This window comes from Cyprinus carpio, chromosome B2 (genome assembly GCF_018340385.1).
Source record: "Cyprinus carpio isolate SPL01 chromosome B2, ASM1834038v1, whole genome shotgun sequence".
NCBI lineage: Eukaryota > Metazoa > Chordata > Actinopteri > Cypriniformes > Cyprinidae > Cyprinus > Cyprinus carpio.
The window spans coordinates 21,239,884-21,262,098 of NC_056598.1; the positions used below are offsets into that span (position 1 = coordinate 21,239,884).

General features: G+C 36.4%; 2 long non-coding RNA genes and 3 pseudogenes across 2 annotated transcripts; all 5 read left to right on the forward strand.

Moving 5' to 3' along the window:
- Positions 1–522: 522 nt before the first annotated feature.
- On the forward strand, positions 523–1,053 carry LOC122136312 (annotated as a pseudogene).
- A 131-nt stretch (positions 1,054–1,184) lies between these two features.
- Positions 1,185–2,100, forward strand: LOC122136239. The gene is made up of 4 exons (XR_006154036.1): positions 1,185–1,270; positions 1,373–1,509; positions 1,677–1,738; positions 1,851–2,100. It is a non-coding gene; the product is annotated as an uncharacterized LOC122136239 (long non-coding RNA).
- A 498-nt stretch (positions 2,101–2,598) lies between these two features.
- Positions 2,599–9,679, forward strand: LOC122136240. The gene is made up of 3 exons (XR_006154037.1): positions 2,599–2,761; positions 3,306–3,324; positions 9,574–9,679. It is a non-coding gene; the product is annotated as an uncharacterized LOC122136240 (long non-coding RNA).
- Positions 9,680–9,701: 22 nt separating this feature from the next.
- On the forward strand, positions 9,702–14,490 carry LOC109110320 (annotated as a pseudogene).
- Positions 14,491–15,662: 1,172 nt separating this feature from the next.
- Positions 15,663–21,688, forward strand: LOC109110329 (annotated as a pseudogene).
- Positions 21,689–22,215: the final 527 nt, after the last annotated feature.

Sequence of the window (22,215 nt, forward strand, 5' to 3'; positions counted from 1 at the left end):
AATAGTAGTGCACAGTTGATCATTTTCATATAAAAAATCGAATAACCTACATAGCAACTCCAGAAAGGGGAATTCAGCGCGCGCTAAATAAACCATCGTATACACGCCTGCAGTACAAAGCCAACTCAAACCAAAATGGCGAAAGGAATGTACTTAGAACATTATTTAGACAGTAAGTTTTTAAACGGTATTCTTCAAAAACTCGTTGCCACATTTTAAATGCTGTCAAGTTGTATGAAATGAGATGAGTTCCTCTTGAGTACCCAACTTGAGAGTTGAGGAGTTGTTGTGTGTTTAACATTATAAATTTATTAGTCTTGGTGTGTTACGTTACGATAAAATGCTGTAACTGTACATGACTGAGTGATGCCTAAGTAATGTTTTGTATCGTATAATACCCTTGCTCAGTATGTATAAGTTAACTTCCTGTAGCGTGTGCATGCATGTTGTTTATTTTCCTGCCATGTAAATACAGTTTGCACGATTTTTAATTATAATCACTGGCTCCAGGTATCGAGGGGACTTCCCTGCGAGTTGCAGAGAAACTTCTCATTTAATGGAGGATTTAGATAATAGAACTGAAGGTATGAATGTTTGGACCACTTTGTATCAGAGGCCGTTACAGTTAACTTTTTTTTTTAATTATGACTAATGAACAATTATATTTCTTACTGTTGTTCACAGAGAAAAAAGCTGAGATAAGTGAACTAGCTTCTGAGTATAGTTGCAAAAGTAAGAAAATCTGGCATCCGAGGAGCGTGTCCAGCATTTAAAGAAGATTGAAAATGCCTATAACAAATGCAAAGAGTACAGTGATGACAAAGTTCAGCTTGCAATGCAGATATATGAAATGGTGAGATGCAGAGTCCTCAGTTTTATATTTGCATGTTCCATTTGATGCATCAAGCATAAACAAGTCTCCTTGCATTTCCAGGTGGATAAACACATTCGGAGATTAGATGCTGATCTTGCACGCTTTGAGAAATGATCTGCAGGGAGAAACTGGACTCAGGCATTCTGGATAGCTCAGATGAGAAAGCAATCTCGAAGTAAGTCATATTGTTCAGAGAAAGCTTTTCTTCATGTATGTATCAATACAATCAATGCCCACAGTGTATCCCTTTTGCTGTAATTTGGGGTGAGCCTAAACAGATTCATTTGTTGTTTCAGAAGATAAGAATATAAAAAGAAAAGACAAGAGGGCATCCCATGGAAGAGACAAGAAAGGATCGGATCAAGACTCACCAAAGCAGAAAAAACTGAAAAATGGGTAACTGTCATATTAAAAGGACACATTTGTTTGATGCATGTGTATATTATTTTAAGGCTTTGTATTCAACATTTGTGTGTGCTTTTGTCTCTCAAACACTAGTGCAAACATAAGTGAATCTCTGCTCGCCATGCACCCATCAGATGTCCTGGATATGCCAGTGGACCCTAATGAACCCACATACTGTTTATGTAGTCAAGTATCATATGGAGAAATGATTGGATGTTGACAATTCTGATGTGAGTAATAGTTATTTAAGAAATCTTTTTTTTTTTTTAAGCCATTGTTGAGAGAAAATACAATTGTCACACAGACACAAGCACCGTTTACATAAAAAAAATAAAAATAAGGGGGGGAAAGTTTATATGTAAAAGAATGAAAAGGAAGGTTTCTTCTCTTTTAACAGTGTCCAATAGAATGGTTTCACTTTGCTTGTGTTGGCCTAACAACCAAACCAAAAGGAAAATGGTGAGCCAAATTCTATACTTAATTTATTTTATAAGCACACTTATTAGCACATACTGACTGACTTCATGTACTTAATATTGCAGTTTTAAAGTGTTGTGTTCTCCATTTACAGGTACTGCCCACGATGCACCCAAGAGATGAGAAAAAAATAGTCTACATCTACAATGCATCCTAAATCAAATGTCCAATTATTACAGCCTATTCAGTGGAAATCAGTTACATTTTTGTAAATGTGCCTTTCATATGTAGACGACCATGAATGTAACAATAGGGAATAATATTAAATGTATTTTCCAGTTGGTGCCAGCAGAGGGCTTGGATCTCTTTTCATTTTGACTTGGAATAAAGTTTTTTTTTTTTAATGTTGTTACTTTTATGTCTTGTTTAAATAGCTTGCGTCTTACTATCTATAATATATGAATTAAGTATTTATGTTTATCTAAACGCCTGGCTCTCATAGGACTGAAACACTTACTTTGGCATACCGGTGAGTCGTAAAATGAAATCATTTGGCAAAGTTAGAATCAGATCAGTGCAGGGAAATGTAGTTTTTTAGAGTATTCGACTTAAGTGCGGTGCAATTAAATGTAGACTACATTTCCCGTCATGCAACAGAGCCGTCAGCATTCATGGACGGAACCCATTTGCAAACAGTAGTAGTTTGAGGTTGCAGAAAACTTCTTATCACCGTTCGTTTTTCGCGCAGTTTAAGAATATTAATTCAGATTTTTATGAATAATAGATTTTATTAAACCCTGTCCAACCTAAAAAAGCTACGTTTAGTGAAGTCTTCGTTTAGTGTCCAAACACTGGGCTGGGTCGACAGTTCCGCTTCCCCTCCGCCATAACACTGGCAGATCCTGGGTCCAAGAAGAAGTTAACTAAAAGAACTTACAAGCACGTCGACACGGCGTCGCAAATCATAATATCAAGGGAAATATTATCATATTACTTGCAGCAAAACCAGTTTATGAGAGTGAAAAAGGCGGAGGCAAAACTTTGAAGAGGTTTGCGGGAGTTCTGGTGAGTTGAAAATGCAAAATTTGCTCGGCCAACAGTGCGCAGGTCTCTTGATATTTAGAAAGGGTGATGTGTATTGATTTATTACTGAGCTTTTATTTTTATTTTAAATACTTGGACAGCCTTGTTTTGATAATGCCCAGAGGTAGTTGGTGCTTCGTTTTCTGGGTTGTTTTTCTCCATAAGAATATGAATCAGCTTAAGTAGATAGTAGTCAACACATCCAAGCCGAAGAAAATCGTAGTTTATGTTAAGCCTATTTTTTTACATCAACTGTTGTTTTTTATTAGTGTTTGTTAAAGTGTACTTGTATGAGAAACAAAAAATACAGTAAATCAAATTCTTTCATGTTTTTGCTGGTATGTCTTGTGACAAATGTGTTTTCTTTTCTTCTTGGAAAACAAAGCAGATGTTTGGCATTAACCACAGTTTTTAAGTCACCATTCACCTTTGTATGAAAAACAATGCAGTAACGTTCAATAAATGGTGGACTGACTCTGATAGTTCTCATAGCATTCTGTCTAACATCTCATTTTGTGTTCCACAGAAGAAATGCAGTCATGAGGGTGAGTAAATGATGACAACATTTTCATTTCTTTGACAATAAGCAAAAATTTGGCAATTAGAAAGTTGGCTGCTTCTTTGCTGGACAAGCACATGCCTTCATTCTCCAGTAGCGTGGAAGGAGGACGACAGCTAGGCTTAGTTCAGGAAGCCTTTCTCAGTATTTCCTTTTATAGAAGCCGCAAATACAAAAGGCCCCTGTTCTGTCTTCCTGTAAACAGTTCCTCTACACAACCACACATCTGTAAAAGAGAGGTGTGCTCTGATATCTTTGTTTTGGTTCAGTTGGTCAGATCAAGTGCAAGTGTGTGACCTATAGAGGTTGTGGCTGGTAGGATCAGGAAATGCTTCTGTTATCCTTCCACCAATCAGAAGAGGAGGGGATGTGAGTAATAGGAAGTGGAAGCACTCTGCTGATGATTTTTTTTTTCCTTCACTGTCTCTCTAGTGGTTGCTTGAAGATTGTAATCAGCACTATTAGAAGTAACATAGCTCAAATTCTTTTGACAAGAAATGTTTGATAGATCCAGTCCACGGGGACTTGTGTCAGTGTATCGTGCCTGTAGGCTGAATGCTGATTAGTGAATAGTGATGTTCTTGCATTCATATGGAGGGCCCACATTGCATGCATAGTCAGTCACTGGCACCTTATGTTTACTTTTGGCCCACCAGTCTGTAACTGTGAAAAAACAAATACATGCTGGTTAGTTTAGTTCTGGCGCGGCTCGCATCAAAGAGGCTCAGGGGAGCAGACGGGAATGTCCAGAGTCCCTCTTCCCATGAGCTTTCTCCGGCATTTTCATCTCACTTCCCCTGTTCGTTCACACAAGTTGAGAGCCTTTGGCTAAGTCTTACTTGCCTTGCTTTACTGTGCATTTATGCATTTGGCAGATGCTTTTATCTAGTGGAACTTATATTGCATTCAATGTTTGCTTTTTTTTTCAATTCATGTGGTCCCTGGAAATCAAATACATGAATTTGGTCTTACTAGTGTCATGCTCTTCTTTCAGTCTTGAATTCATGTCTTAGATTAGTCTGTCGCTGTGTGTTGATTGATGCATAAATGAAAAGTAAATACAAGAGAGAACGTAAAAAATAAAAAAAGTTGACTCACCAAAATTTGCTCGATTTTTTAATCTCGTCACAGCAGTGAGCAAGTGAAAAGCCAAAAGCCAGTAGTTGTTGTCAAGCATAGATCAGGGCATGCTTCACTTAACAGTGCATCTATTTATTGTGCTTTGGCACATTTTAATTTAGCAAACTTTTTTGTTTTGTTTTTTTTTTTTTTTTTTTTTTTTTTTTTTTTTTTTCCACATACTGAAATATATTCTCTCAGGTCTTTATAAGTAGAGCATTTCATGTGGAAGATTTTTTTTGTGCGATGTGTATGGGTGCACGATTACCCGCGAGCCAGTTGCAAAAAAATCGAGGCTTGTTTTAAAATTTCAATTTAGGATTTTTGTTATTTTACATTTACATTATATTTAATTTTGTCATTTAGCAGACACTTTTTATCCAAAACGACTTCCAAATGAGTACAATAGAAGAAATCAAAACCAACAAAAGAGCTATAATATGCAAGTGCTATATATAGATATATTATTATAGTGTTTATATTTCAATTTCACAAAGAAATGTGCAGCATTTTGTCCAAGCAATAATAAAAGGGACATATTTAATTTCTAATTTGTCTTAAATCTCATTTTGTTAAAAAAAAGAAAATAAATCGTGAATCGAATCGTGAAATCAAAATCGTGAATCGAATCTTGAGTTAAGTGAATAGTTACATCCCTAATGAAATGATAACGATACTTATTATGATCTACGTTTCATTGATAAAATGGGATAATACACAGTTTGATAAATGGTTCGATATAATGTTTATGCACCAAAATCATAACGAAACAGCACTGCTCAAATGGCAGTTTTTAAAGTTCAAACGGCAGCTCTTTTAAACAGCGCTGTGAGATCCTGTGTGAAGCACTTGAATTCAGTGAAGAAAACAAATGACTCAATGGTTTATTCAGATTTACAGCCAGATGAAAGAGGCGCTGACAAACAGGAGAAACACTGCGCAACAATACAGTCAGAAGGCTTTTGATGCCTGTGCTACTGTGGAAGACCAGCGATTGATTTGAATAAAACTCAAACCATCAGAATAATTACATTTCACCATATAAAAATTATGTAATAAAGATTTGAAATTTATTGTGAGAATTTTTGATATTGACTATGAAAAATGTATCATAAATTTTTTATGATATTACCGTATAGTTTATCTTCTTTTATAGCAGGGATCCTCACACCTGGTCTTGGAGGGCTTCTGCCCTGCAGACAGAGTTTAACTCAAATCTTGGTCAACCTTTGATTTTCTAGTGATCCTGAAGACCTTGATTAGTTTGCTCATGTGTGTTTGGGCTGGAGCTAAAATATGCAGGGCACTAGTTTGAGGAACCCTGTTTTTAAATCCTCACATTACCAGCAAAGTAATAAGACAATGGGTTTGATTGACAAACGAATAAATGGTCCTCTGCAGGGCTCTAGAAAATTACAACTGAAACAGTCACAAATATGCTAAAAAATTATTTGTGACAATAATTTAAAATCTGCTCATTCTTTGACTTTGTGGAAAACTTTGTGTGTATCCATTTTGTCATGTGACTCATTGGTTAAGTACATCTTCAGGGTGCAATGCCAGTTTTTTCTTGCATTCAACAGTGAACTCATCACAAGCCTTGATGTCTGATTCACAGAAAAATGGTTCTCTTACAAACCAGTTCTTCGTGAAAAAGATTCTTGAAACATTTTAAAAATGATCTTTGACCTCATCTTGTTGAAGCTCACTCTTTATCAAATTATTCTGTAATTTATTTACAAAATAAGTCATTTGGCTGATTTGATTCATAAAACGTTTTCCTTTGGAGTCCTGAATCACGTTATCCATGGCTTCACAGGAAATAGTTGTGCAATCAGTAGCTTGAGGCTGTAAGATTCATGATAGCGCTAGAGTAACAGTTTCTAAAGGGAAAACCTGAAACACTGGCTGTGAGTGGAAAAAACTCCATGAAATGGACCGTGCAGAAGTGTGTTTGGGCCTATAAAGCACTGTTGTGCTGGAAAGAGCCACACCTCTCCAAATCACTGTTATTACGGGGAAGCAAGTTCAGACTTGATGATCCCAAATAACATTCCTTAAGGAAAAAATGGGATTTTTTTTTTTTTTTTTTTTTTTTTTACTGAAATCTGTGATCCGGTAGTCTGTGTAGAGGTATTTAATACTGAATGAAACCATGCTTTAAAACAAGAGTTTATTTTCAGATACGCTTTTATAGATTTTTGTGGGTGAGAGTGCTCTCTAATCAAGCTCTTTAAAACACCTCCCGTAATCCTGATTTCATTTCCCAGTAGTGCGATTGTTGTGTAACGGTGGTGGTTCCTCAGAGCGAGAGTCAGTGATGTGTAAAGGTATGTCCAGTCTAATGTCTCCTCCGCTGTAAGGGCCTTACATCAGGCCTGAGGGCTGGTATATCACTTATAGCAATGCGCAGCACAAAGGCATGACTGCACTCGCAGCTTTTTTATCCTGCTGTGGAATGAAGTATGCCTGCATCAACAGCGCCTTTATCTCAGCTGTCTTCAGTGGAGCACAGGGAGAAAGAGACTGTGGACACACCATAGCGAAGACCCTCAATGTCCCAGGAGTGTGGCAGATCTGGGCCAGGGACCTCAACTGGATCTTCCATCAGGGTTCTTCAGGGTGAGGTGGCATTAGTGGTGGTACTGGCATCTGTTTGCATCCTTTTTCCTTGATTTCTTTAGTGTTGACTGTGTGCCTTTTTACAAGCTGAAGTGTAAGTGGTGGTGGCTGCTGGAAAAAGCTGCTTCAAAAGACAGTTTGACTTCTTAATGAAAAAAGATACAAGTGTTTTTGTTTTGTGTAGGTTTTTTCATTGGATTGCATGTGATACGTATTGGAGTTTTATTTCTATATTCCTAACCAGACTAGCTTCAGAGAATGTTCTTGCAGCAAGTCCTCTGATCTTTATTCTGCCCATGTTTTTTTCTCTATTGGGAAACAGGAACTGGTTCACGAGTGTTAGTCTAAGATCATGCAAGACTTGTGCAATAGTTAATCTTTTATTGATCTTTTCTCAATTCTTCAGAATATCTTTGTTATAGCTCAGGTAAAAAATGACTTTCTTGTCTATTTAAGGATCTTTTAAAGCTTTCGTGATGAAAGCACTTCTTCTGGATTTATTTATGTGTCTGTATAGAAGTTAAATCATGTGGTGAAATGCACAATTCAACTAGGCTAAATATTTAATGTTGCATCACCTTTGCATCACATCTTTGTTGTTTGAATACAATGCACAGTTGAACTGTGCTGTCAAACAGGAAGAGATTTGTGGTCACGTCGAGGTTGAGTTGCACATGATTTGCTGAATTGACCTCACTATGGTAAGACAGGATTTTTCCTTATTTGGACATGTTAATGACAGGGGCGGAGATGGGAGAGGATGCAGACAGCCGCATGTTGGCACTGATTTCTATCTAGACTTGATAGACTGTTGGCAAAAACACCTTTGTACCATCTTAGGCCACATGAAACCTGGTTTTTTTCAACTAAGCTACTGAATAAATTGTCTTTTCATTACTAGTAGAACATTTGTGAAAAAGAAAAAGATTGAGGACACATCATTAAATTCACCTCTATTCCAAAAAAAAAAAAAATAATAATAAAATAAGAACTTTTAGGATAGAATTTTAAAAGCAGTATAAATGTGCTTCCACCAAACAATCAGTAAATAGTTTTTTAATTTTTATATATTTTTAGCCAAAACTGAAATACAAGTTTCGGTAATTATTGAACTACATATGCTGTTGAGGACCTCATGATGAACCAGTTGTAAATTTCTTCGGCCTCTCAGTATTTCAGCTGAACTTGATGCTATTCTATCATCATTTTTGCTCATGGTGAAATGTGTCCACATTGTTGAATTGTTTACCTGTTGTAGCTTATCTGTGCTCTGTGTATTCAAAACACATCATTGAAAAATCTTTTGGCCCTTCAAAACTGTCTTGGCCAAAATTTAACAAAACTGCACATTTTCGTTGTTTCATTACTAAGAGAATCATTTGCAGTTCCATTCAGATATAATTGTATAGCATTTTCAGCTTCAGTTTTACAGCAAAATATGAAAGCTCTTAAATACATAACAAAAAAAAAACTCTTAAAATTTCCCTAAGAACCATTTGTGTGGCTCCACTGAAGATCTAATCGGCATTGCATGTAACTGTTACAAAGAAGATAATCCCATAGTCTATTTTCTATCCAAGAAAAATGTACAGAAAAAAAAAAGTCATATACAGAACTGAAAAGTATACATTTTTTCCATGTGCCTTGTATTTTTGTCTGTCGAGTTTCTTAAATATTTCACACAAATAGAAGTCTTTTTGTAGGTTGCTGCCTATATAGAATGCATTAAATCAGTTATGTATTAGGTTCTTTTTTGGTTTAAAATGCTATCATAGTGCAGAAAGCAAGGTAGCAAAGCTCTAAGTGTGCTGATGTCACACCAGCCATCTTTTAGCGAGACATCCTGTTGTGCAGACTTGTTTGTGCACTCTGGCTTGAACACCTCAGCACTTTCAGTTGAATTGATGACCTGCTAGAACTGGTTACTCTCAGAGGACTGCAATGCTAAGCTAACTGACAGTGCTCTGTGTTACAGATAGGCAGTGAATACTCCAAAATGTAATCAGTTGCTTTTGCACAGGGCGGACATTGTTGGCGTATCTCAAAAAAAGATGAGTTGGCAGCTAGCAGAAACAACGAGACAGAGTCTCTCTGTCCATGCTAAAGTTGTTGACTGGCTGTTTTGTAGCACAGTAGCAGCTGTTGGCTAGTGGTTAGTAAGTTTTGCACTGTTTTAGCAGACTCTTGGTGTGGCTGTTGTGGTGGTTGGAAAGCTTTCATAAAAGGTCTATACAATAAAATTCTGAAATTGCTCCTCTGAGATTTTACTGTGAAATAGTTACATTGTTTTTATGTGCATTTCAAACAACGCATTACTGGATGAATAACCTTGTTTATTTTGCTTGTATTCTTTTAGTGATCTTGACCCTGATAAAGTCTCTTGCTAAAATGGCTTGCTATCTGTCATTCTCTTCATTTGTTGTGTCTTCAGTTGTCTTTAGTGCAGCAGTTCATTTATTGGCTATGTTGTTTGTTTCTCTGACGCCCTCTGCAGGTTCATCTCTGAAACCCTATTACCCTTCTGAGTGTGTTTCCCTGTCATGTCTGACAACGGAGAGCTGGAGGACAAACCCCCTGCCCCTCCAGTCAGAATGAGCAGGCAACTTTGGCATCAAGGACAGTATGTCAACAAACCCAAGTTCTAAACCCCTGCCCTCCGTCCCAGAGGAAAAGAGGGACAAACCACGCAACAAGATCATCCATCTTCTCAGCAGAGAAAGGTTAGACCAGAGGACCCAGGGTGCATTCAAAATCAATATTTTGGGTCAATACAAAATAGCAAATTGTGTTGAATACCACAGAAAAAATACTTTTGACTCAAAAATTGGGTTTTCTTTAAAAGCACGAAAACTTTCACTGAAATGATGTCTTCCTTGATTTTATTGTTATTTAGCTGCAAGTTTTTGAAGCAGGATTGTGATTTTAAGCAGATAGTAATTTGTTAAATTGCATCATTCATGTGTATTAATTTTTCTCTGTCAGAAGGGTTAACCATATGCATGTCATGAGGTTTCAATTTAGCTTCATAGGTTTCAATGTAGCTTTTTAGTTAAAAATTTTTCATTGTTAATGACTTACTATAACCCAGATTTTTGCTACAAAATACCACAAATGGTGACAATAAGGCTCAACTTGTATTGAACTCAACACATTCCTTTAACTGACCCTTCTGTAGTATGCTGTAATTGATCACATTTTTGGACACAGAGGCTCATCTCATTGATTGTAAAATTGTCCACTGGAATCTGTCATTTTGCCAGTGACCAGAAGCATGTAACCACAATCCTACTTTCTGTTGAAGGAAGAAAAAAAAGACAAGGATAAGGAGCGTCCCAGAGATTTCTAATCCTTCTGACTTCGACAGACCACACCATACACGTGGGCTTCGATTCTGTCACGGGGGAGTTCACTGTGAGTTAGACATACTTTCATACTTTCCACTGGTGCAATTTACCCATGCTGCCCCTGATCTGTCCTAATCCATCAGATGCTAGAAAGAATTGCCAATTCAATTGCCTAGATTGATTTCTGTGACCATTTGTCTCCTGTCTGTCAGAGTGCACTGATTTAATTTGCTGAAGTTTAATTAATCAAATTATCAGATGGGCCCTAACTCACTTTCTTATTTTCATTCCCGCTTCTGTGTTTCAGGGCATGCCAGAGCAGTGGGCTCGGCTGCTGCAGACCTCCAACATCACGAAATCTGAGCAGAAGAAAAACCCTCAGGCTGTGCTGGATGTGCTCAAATTCTACGACTCCACAGGCAACAGCAGGCAGAAATACCTCAGTTTTACAGGTAAATGGGTACAGATACATACCACAACTCCCAACTGTATTTGAATTCATTCTCTAATATCTATGTTCCTCCTCTTGATTTCAGATAAAGACACACCACCAGCAAAAAAAAAGGCTCAGAGCAATCACCAGTTAAGGATCCTGATGATGATGACGATGATGAAGCCCCGCCCCCTGTTGTAGCACCACGTCCACAGCATACCATATCTGTGAGTGAAGATTTCTTGTCATATTTATCATGTAAAATAGGTTTATTACTTAATTTAATTTCATACTGTTTCTTGAGTGAACTCCATATTGTTGGTGTCTTTGTTGTCTGGATAGGTATACACTCGTTCTGTCATCGATCCTATTCCGGCACCTGCTGCCATTGCAGACACAGATGGCTGCAAAGCTGCAGATAAACAGAAGAAGGGCAAGGGCAAGATGACAGATGAGGAGATTATGGAGAAACTTAGTAAGTCTTTGGTGTTTACTAAACATTAGAGATGCTCACTATAACAATAGTTTTATTATATGCACTGCGGGATGTGAAAGTGATTCTGTATGACAGAATCCTAACTGTGTTGTTGTGATTGATTTCAGGAACTATTGTCAGTATTGGAGACCCCAAGAAAAAATACACAAGATATGAAAAAATTGGACAAGGGTAAATATATTCTGTGATTCTTGGTTATTTTTTCAATATGTCGGTCTGTATCACAAAAACAGTTAGTGAGTAAGTTGAATTTATATTAACTATAATCTAAGATTGCTTCAATTGAATGTTGTCTCTTTACAGTGCTTCTGGTACGGTGTATACAGCCATTGACGTGTGCTACTGGCCAGGAGGTATTTTTCTCTATTCAGTTTCTTAATCTAATTTGAATCAATGTTTTCCTGAGAAAAAGTCATTGAATAAAATTTTAATTTACATGTGGGTCTAAGACAATTGTTTGATGTACACTACTGTTCACGCAATAAATAAAAAATGAAAGTAAAGACATTCATAGGATTTCTATTTCAAATAAATGCACATTTCTAGCAGCACAACTGTTTTCTACATTAAAAGGAAATCTTTCTTGAGCACCACATCAGCAAATCATGTGACACATCATAATATTAATGTTTTTTTGTTTTTTTTTGATCAAATAAATTCAACTTCGCTGAGCATAAGAGACTTCTAAAAAATATTACAGACCCCAAACTTTTAATTACACTAAATTAACATTAAATGGGCAGCCATAATTTAATTCTTTGAGTTTTATTTTGTGCTTTCACATTTAGTTGACATAGGTTAAGCTAACTGGCAGTGATATGTTTCTGTAGGTAGCTATCAAGCAGATTAACCTACAGAAGCAGCCCAAGAAGGAGCTGATCATCAATGAGATCCTGGTGATGAAGGAGCTGAAGAACCCAAACATTTGTCAACTTCGTAGACAGGTAGTTACAGCCCTTAAAGCTATTTAAACTTGATTATTTTGTGCATTGTATCCCATAATATGTTTTCAGCCATCTACTGTAACATCTACCTTCTGGTATTTTTTTTGTATTTTTTTTTTTTTTTTGTATGTGCAGCTTCTTGGTAGAGATGAGCTCTTTGTGGTAATGGAGTATCTTGCTGGAGGCTCTCTGACTGATGTGGTTACAGAAACCTGTATGGATGAGGCACAAATCGCTGCTGTCTGCAGAGAGGTACAGTATTTCTGGCATAGTAGTTGTGAGCTCAGAGCTGTTTGTTTTTCTCATCACCACATGAACATTGGGGTCTGTTTCCTCTACAGTGTTTACAAGCTCTAGAGTTCCTGCATTCAAACCAGGTCATTCATCGAGACATCAAAAGTGACAATGTTCTATTAGGAATGGATGGATCCGTCAAACTAAGTGAGTCCATGATCCCACTGTCAAGTCCTGGCTTCATCATATCAGAACAGTTTGAATGAATTGTCTGCTCTTCTCTTTTCAGCTGATTTTGGGTTCTGTGCTCAAATCACGCCTGAGCAAAGTAAAAGAAGCACCATGGTTGGAACACCCTACTGGATGGCCCCTGAAGTGGTCACACGTAAAGCCTACGGGCCCAAAGTGGACATATGGGTCCCTGGGTATCATGGCCATTGAGATGGTAGAGGGCGAACCTCCTTATCTCAACGAGAATCCTCTGAGGGTGAGCCTTTCCTGTCTTTATTCTTTTATTGGTCTGTGGCTGATTCATTTGATAAGTCTTTTTGTAATTAATGACAGTGGTTCAAGTGATCTGTTTAACTTTGAAGAAAAGATTTATGGCATTAATGCTTAATGTTTATCTCCAGGGCGCTGTACCTCATCGCTACTAAATGGCACCCCAGAGCTCCAGAACCCAGAGAAGCTGTCACCCATTTTTAGAGACTTCCTAAACCGCTGCCCTCGAGATTGGATGTGGAGAAGAGAGGTGGAGGAAAAGAACTCTTGCAGGTAAGGAGCCAAACTGAATCCCAAAAATGCCTCAACAAATGAGTTTTGTTAGTTCATAACTCTGAACATGTCAGGGTTTCCCAAACGGGGGTTCGTGAGGAAATTAGCAATGGCTTTGTGAGGTGACGAAAAGCGAATAATTAATAAAATTCAATGTCAAATTAAAATACATAAATAGGGCTGCAAGATTAATCAAAATAAAATGGTAATCCCTATTTAGATGAGTGCATTTGGGACTGCAATGTGCACTAGTTTCTCTTTATTTACATTCACATAATTTCCAACATTTTTGTGGACACGTTTACAGCATTTCAGCAGTATTCTGCCAAAACTCTTGAGGTTTGAAATATTATATGCGTGAGGGTTTGACATTTGAAAATGAAGAATTTAAGACACAACCCTTATTATTAGTAGTTGCAACTTGTGGTGTAAAATGATTTCTAATTGTCAATATTTTTTTTTTTTACTTTGAAGTACAGTTAAAGTACATTTGCCTTAATTTTTGTAGTCAAAATGAATTATTAATGTTTCATTAAAATAATAATTTAAATTCATTCACTAAAAAGAATAATTAATTTTTTTTTTTTTTTTTTTTTTTTTTTTGCCAGTCTTGTGACTGTCAACCATCACCACGAGAACCATGAATACATGGAGGTGTTCTTAATTTATTGTAATATTTATTTAATTTCTTAGGAGGTACTTAAAGTAAATATTTTACATCTAAGTGGTTTTGCTGAGAAAAAAAAAAAAAAAAAAAAAAGGTTTGGGAACCCCTGTTATAGACTGTGTAGGTGATGATGACTAGGTACTTTCTGGAAAATGTGCTAATGTCCTTCTGTCTCTTGCAGCATCCCTTCCTGAAGCTGGCAAAGCCTCTTTCCAGCCTCACTCCCCTTATACTTGCATCCAAAGAGGCAATGAAGAGTAACCGCTAGCCGTTTTGTCACTATGTGCCAATGCCCAAATTCCTTCTCATGACCGATTCCGGTGAGAACCTCCATCACTCCAGCAGAGTCTCCCTTCTAGTCCCGTGAAGGACCTTTGCTATTCAGCCCTGAGGACCCTAGTCATCTCCACCTGGGCGACTAACTTGCACAATCACCATGTCTTGCCTCCTCACACCAAACTCTCCTTTAATGTGCCTTAAAAAGGCTACAAAGCCAGAGGAGCCACTGACTGTAGACCTCGTTTTTCTACTGATGTCTCTCATTGTATTTGTTAAATGTACACGGTTCAGACACCATTGCATCGGTTAGTGTGTACCTGAACATTTCATGCATTTCTGTCAAAATTCTCTTGTATTTTGAGTGTTGTTGAGCTCTGGCCTAACAAAGAACTTCCGCCCTTTTTTTACCTTCCAGAGAAGTATTATCATACTTGAACTATCCCATCCTCTCTTAATGACCTGTCACTTGTGCCTACTACCTATTTGCCTTCCCCTGTCTCAACAGAAATGGAACAATTTTGCTGTATGAAATTAAATGAACCATTTCTGTTTTTAAATTTTTATTGCAAAACCTAAAGTTTATTAAATCATTTTGTATATTATGTATTTTGATTAGCATAAAGAAATGGAGGGGGAAAACAGAAATCAGGACATTTTTACATGTTTTGTATTTATGTGTATGTATACAATATTTTAACTAACAAATCTGACAGAATACCAGACCTTAAGTGCATCTCCAGAGGTTGTCATAGAAATGAATAATTTGCTATATCTTTGCATGCTAAATCTAAAACTTGTTTACTAAATTAACATTGCAATGAGAAACATTTTCAGACATTCCAGTTTGAATAAATACACTTTGTCTGTTTTTTGGCTTGTTTTCCTACGAGATACAAAGTTTTTGTTGATGAAACCATCTTAAAAATATGCTTTGTAAATTATTATTAAAACAGATTTGGAGCAAACATGGTTAAACCAATAACATCGACTAGTACATTTCTAGAGCTTGCATCATTCTGTTATGACTCTTAAAATAGTTGACCTACAGTACTTGATGAAATCTAAATTAAATTCATGTTAATACTGCTGTGAGGTCAGACTGTAGTGTTTAATAATCTCTATACTTGAAAAGGATGTCTCTTTCATTCTTTTTTCTCTTTTTTTATCAAAAGGTATAAGAACATTTGTTTTCTTTCTTTTTTGATGAAGCCGTGATGTCTGACGTATAGCCTGAGCATATGAAATTATATATTTCCCCTAAAAATACAGTTTTTAGTTTACAGACAGCAAAGAGGAATAGCCATAAATGAAATGAATGGAGAAGTTGCAGAGCCAAATTTGCGAGGCCTCAGCACTTCCTCTTTGTAGTCCGTTATGAAAACAGGAAGCTTGAGAGTTAGGAACGAAACAGTTCAGCTTTCAGCTCTAGTGTTTCGTCAAATATCTAGACATCACATGGTGCTGAACTCGATTCAGAGTTGAAATCTGTAACTTTTTGGCACTCCAGATCATGGCTGACACTTTAGAGAATAACTCTGAGTGCCCTCCATCTGCCAAGAGTGAAGCTTCAGCAGGCGGTCTGAGCATGCTAGAGAGCTCGGTGCAGGAGAAACGACAAGATGGGCAGGTCGTGTTTGAAGAAGACTCTGTGTTTGCTGGTTATCTGCAGGATGGACTGCACAGTCTCCGGCTGGAGGACAGCTTGACCGACGTCAGCCTCCACGTACAGGGTCAGAGCTTCCAGTGCCATCGAGTGGTACTTGCTGCAGCCAGTCATTATTTCAGGTCAGCCAGTAGCACATTCTCATCTGAAGAAATTAGTTGAGTTTGCTTGTTTCATGTAACATTTATTTTTATTTTTATTTTTTTTAAATAGTAAGAGAGCAGTGATTCTTCTTTAGATATACCAATTGAATTTTTATTCATATATATTTTACAGAGCAATGTTTTGTAATGACTTGAGAGAAAAACATGAAGAAAACGTAAATATTAAAGGCATTGATGCTGACACCATGGGAGTCCTGTTAGAATACACTTACACCCGCAAAGTCATCATAACCAAGGACAATGTTCAGAGAATGCTTGAGGCAGCCAGTCTATTTCAGGTTTGTACTATCAGCTTTATATCAGAATTTTCGTTTATGATAGAATAGTCGATATAAAATGGTGTTCAGCAGGATGTTTTTGCTTGGTACACATGATAGCTTTTACTTCCCCAGTGCCACATCTGTGGTGTTTTGCTATGTTTGTTTCTGTTTGTTGGAGGTGAAGACATCAAAATCACCTCAAAAATACCAAACATAACGGGGAAGTGAAACTGTGTATTATTTACAGTGGGGATATTTTCCATTACAGTCAATTATAGTAGTCACATCTGGGTTAAGGTACTGTAGCTGGGTGGGGGCACGAGTTTGCTAAATATAGTTGATGTAGCTTATATATCAAATCATAAACTTTTAAGTATAACCATCATAACAATGAATTTTATCTATTTTTTTTTATTTTATTTTATAATTTTATTTTTATTTTTTGCCAAGGCCAAATCTGGTATCAGGCTATTTCACATTATAAAAGCATATATAGCACCTTTTAAAAACAATTTTACAGTAGATATATACGGTATAAAAGCACTACTCTTTAAAAGTTTAGGGTCGGTAAGATTTTTTATTGATAGTTTCCAAGAGGACGTCTTTTGGCTCAAAATTTATGTTATTTGATCATAATACAGTAAAAACAGTAATATTGTTAAATATTACAATTTATTATGACTTTAATATATTTTAAAATATAATTTATTCTTGATGCAAAGCACATGTCACATGTTTCCTTCAGAAACTATTTTTAATATGCTGATTTGGCACTCAAAACATTTATTATAAACACTTGTGCTGCTTAATATTTTTTGTGGAAAATGTAATAAAAAAATTTTAGGATTGTAAGTTTTTGTAATATTGTAACGCTGTCCACCTTTGATCAATGTAATGCATTTTTGCTGCATAAAAGTATAAAATGTATTTCTTTAAAGTCCCTAAATGTCTTAATGCAAAGCAATAATTGATTGCTCTGTTATGACCTCAAATCTAATCTATGTTTGCAGTTTCCGCGTATAGTGGACGCTTGTGCCAGTTACTTAGCAGAAGCCCTTCACCCGGAAAACTGTGTGGGAATCCTGCTTCTAGCTGATGTGCATTCGCTGGGGTCTTTGAAAGCCCAAGTCTACTCCTACATTATCCAAAACTTCTCTCAAGTGGTGGACCATGATGAGATCCTTGAGCTTCCTGTAGATGTGTTGGTCGGTCTGCTCCAGCATGATGACTTGGGGGTAACAGAAGAGGAGCAGGTGTTTGAGGTGGTTATGCGTTGGCTGAGGGCTCAACAGGATGAAAGATTAGCCCAGCTGCCCCGTGTCCTCACACATGTGAGGCTGCCCTTGTTGGACCCATGGTACTTTGTAGAAAGGGTGGAAGGAGACCCTCTGATCCGCCAGTGTGCCGAGGTGTTCCCACTGCTGCAGGAGGCCCGGGTTTATCACCTCTCAGGCAAAGAGGTCAGTTTTACAAAGGTGACCTTTCTAAATGCTTGATGTCATGTTGAAGTGGTCACAAGACATTCAAAAACAGGAAGTGAAATCCAAGCTTAGGGATTATGACTGTGCGTCATGATGACATGACAAGCTTTCTGTTGGAGGAAGTGTATTAATTCATAATGTCCACTTTGCTTACATATGAAAGAAACTGTCTGATAGGGAATGCTGTAAATTATACAGGGAACCTTCTAACTTTGAACATTGCAAAAAAATAATATAGAAATTATGTTTATTAATAATAATAAAAGGGCACAAACTATGCAGTTCAACTATGATATTTATTTTACTAAGTAAAACAATCCCTTTATTAACCAAAAACTGTTCAGCTAGATAGCAGTTGATGTGAACTTTAAACTTAATATATTTTGGAAAGATGATATGATAACTGTGTAAAAATATTTATAAAATGTGTTTTAAATAATGTAAATTCACAAACACTTCAGTGATTAAACTATGGGAGCTAATTTCTGGCACAGAATAAATAATAATAAAAGTGGGTAATTCCGATTTTTCTCACAATCATAGCTTATATCTCACAATTCTGAGTTAATTTCTCGCGCAAATCTGAATTTTGAGTGGTTAACAAAGAATTCTGACTTTGAATGTTAGTAACCAAACTGTTGATGGTAGCCACTGACTTCTATAGTTTTTTTTTTCCCCCCATACTGTGGAAGTCAACGGCTACCATCAACTGTTTGGTTACCAACATTCTGATAAAATATATTTTCTTTTGTGTTGAACATAAAGACATTTATACATGTTTGGAACAACTTGAGGGTGAGTAAATGTTGACAGAATTTTCATTTTTGTGTGAACTGGTTTATAGGTGATCTCAGAGCGTACCAAACCTAGAGTGCGGGAGTTTCAGTCTGAGGTGTTTATGATCATTGGAGGATGCACAAAGGATGAGAAGTTTGTATCTGAGGTGACCTGTCTGGACCCACTACGCAGGAGTCGCTTAGAGGTGGCAAAACTGCCCAACACAGGCATGGAATCTGAGAATGAAAATAAGAAGTGGGTGGAGTTTGCGTGTGTCACCTTCAGAAATGAAGTCTACATATCAGGTGAGCATCAGTGCATCACACCGAGATAGAGATAAAGTGACAGTAACTATGTAGTTTGTTTATTCGCATGGACGCTGATGTGCAAGATCAAAGAAATGTGTAAACCTCACTTTTTTACATTTAAAACAGGTGGCAAGGAAACATTGCATGATGTGTGGAAGTATAATGCATCACTAAACAAATGGATCCAGATAGAGTTTCTCAACACAGGCCGCTGGAGACACAAGATGGCAGTTGTTTGAGGAAAAGTGTATGTTTTGGGTGGCTTTGATGGAACCCAGAGATTGAACAGTGTTGAAGCCTATGATCCATTTCACAACTGCTGGACAGAGGTGAGTCCTGTAAATATCCGGTATCCGCTATGGTAACTTCGGGCCCTTTGCAGTCCCAACAGTAAAAAAAATAAAATAAATAAATAAAAATTGACAGAGAGGGAGAAATACCTTTTCATTTACAGTTAACAAATAACTAATTGAAAGAGTATTTGTTTTTTAAAAACATCTGTGAAGTACAGAATATATTCCAGGTATGAAAAATGTATATAATGAAAATTTGTATTGAAATAGATTTATGTAGCATATTTTAAAATTCATTTATTTATGTCATGGTAAAGCTGACTTTTTAGCAGCCATTACTCCAGTCTTCAGTGTCACATGATCCTTCAAAAATCATTTTAATATGCTGATTTGCTCAAGAAATGTTGATAATTATTAATAATGTTTACAACATACTGCTTTTGCTGCTTAATATTGTTGTGTAAACTGTGACACAGTACCATTTAAAGGTTTGGGGTAAGAAAAAAAAAGGAAATAATAAATTTATTCTGCAAAGATGCATTACATAGGTCAAAGAAGACATTTATAATGTTATAAAAGTTTTGACATTAATAATAATGAGAACCATTATTAATAATTGAGCACCAAATCATGTGATACTAAAGATTGGAGTAATGGCTGCTGACATTTCTGTTGAAAAAAAATTATATTTTAAAATATATTGATAAAAAAAAGTTATTTTATAATTAAAAAAAATATTGCACGATATTTCTGTTTTTCCTGATTATTTTTTTTATCAAATAAATGCAGCTTTGTTGAGCATAAGAGACTTCTTTCAAAAACTTAAAAAATGTCAATTATTCAAAATTTGTGTTATATGAATGGATAGATGGATGGATGGATGGGTAGAGAGATAGATAGATAGATAGGTAGGTAGATAGATAGATAGACAGTAGATAGATAGTAGATAGATAGATAGATAGATAGATAGATAGATAGATAGATAGATAGATAGATAGATAGATAGACAGTAGATAGATAGATAGATTTCTCAGATGTTTTATAACATTATTTTCTTCCTCTAAACAGCAACGATATACAACAGAACATGTGGAGCTATTCCTTACAACGTATACTAAAAGTTAGAAAAAAAAGTCATACATTTTCTTTTACAATTCAATTCTTCCATCTGAGTTCTTAATGAAAAAGATGATTGTAGATTTTCATTGTGTTTTACAAATTCCATCCCAATCCTCATCTGAGATATTAACATTTCCTTCCATTTTCCACTTGTCTCTAACATTAAAATGTTGAAATCAGCACCTTTAATAACTTTTCTGTGCATTTACAGTTTTTAATCTTATCATATATTTTCATTACAATTCACAGTTAATATTTTTATCCACCTTCCAGGCAGCACCGCTCATGCTGAGCGTAAGCTCCTTCTCTGCTGCCAGCTATGACAAATACATCTTTGTGATAGGTGGAGAGCCCAATGGCAAGCTAGCCACAAACAACATGCAGTGCTTTGATTCCCTGTCAAACAAATGGAGTTTAAAATGCCCGATGCCAACTGAGGCCAAATGCACAAATGCAGTGACCTTTAAGGACGCCATTTTTGTTGTTGGTTTGTGCCTTTTACTTTTTCTTTTTTTTTTTTGCTTAAATGAAACAAACCACTCACCAGAGATAACCGCCTTGCTTTGCTAATTAAATGTGTATTTTCCTCTCAAATAAAGGTGGTGCGATGAAGGCCTTGTATTCCTACAGTCCTCTGGAAGACTCCTGGACGCTAATAATCCAGCTGGGTTGTGAGAGGGCCAGCTGTGGCATTGCTGCCTGCAATAACAAGCTCTTCATTACTGGTGGTCGTGATGACAAGAACGAAGTGATTGCTACTGTTCTCTGCTGGAACCCAGAGACAAACAAGTTGACTGAGGAGTGTGTGCTTCCACGTGGAGTATCTCACCATGGCAGTGTGACTCTCAGGAAGTCCTACACACATATACGCAGGATAACTCCTGGAACAGTCACCGGATGACAAATTCATTCATTCATGTTTTTCCTTTATATATGACTTGTTTCAGACCCATTTGATCAAGTTTAAGCAGTATAACAATGTTATACTGTTACAATGATGCTGAAAGTGTTTCCTTTTTACCTTTAACTATGATGTTGGATACACAACTGCACCAAAGTGTAACCGGCGTGTTAAATTTGACAATGCAAAAAAATTGCATTTATTTTTTTTTAATAAATGCTTGCACATTAAAAGTTACACATTTACAGTACAACTCGTATACATGGAAACATTAATATTTATTCTGTAACACTTCACAATAATATTACATTCGTTAATGTTGACACTTTTTTTCATTTTTGACCTTGTAAATTTCAAATAAAATATAACTCAGTCTTCAGGTAAAATGAAACTTTTGATATATGCAAGATTTGTCCTTTTTCTTGCAAGCTCTATCCTATGAATAGAACGATGAATAAAAGTTCCTTCCATAGATTTTGTTTCAGTAATGTTCATCTGGATATTCTCACTACTTCCATTCAATCATGACTTTAATGTGAGTTAGTTATGAATGAATATGAATTAACAAATAACACTAGCATACTCATAAACATTTACCTAAAAAATGCTAGTTCACTTAACCCTAAGTTACCATTTATTCTGCTAATGTGGTCAAGATATAAAACCAGCTTCTATTAGCCACTGAAAACACCAGCAGCTTTGTGAAAAGAGCCAAGGAGTGTTTTGTTTTATTTCATTAATTTGAAGTAACTTAAAGGGAATGTTCACCCAAAAATTACAATTGTCATTAATTACTAACCCCCAAGTCATTCCAAACCTGTAAGACCTTCGTTCATCTTCGGAACACAAATTAAGATATTTTTTCATGAAATCCATAGACAGCAAGACATCAGCGGTTCTACCATGATGTTATGAAGCTACAAGAATACTTTTGGTGTGCAAAAAAAACTCCCTAAAATTATGACTTTATTCAACGTTTTCTTGTCTTCCGGGTCAGTC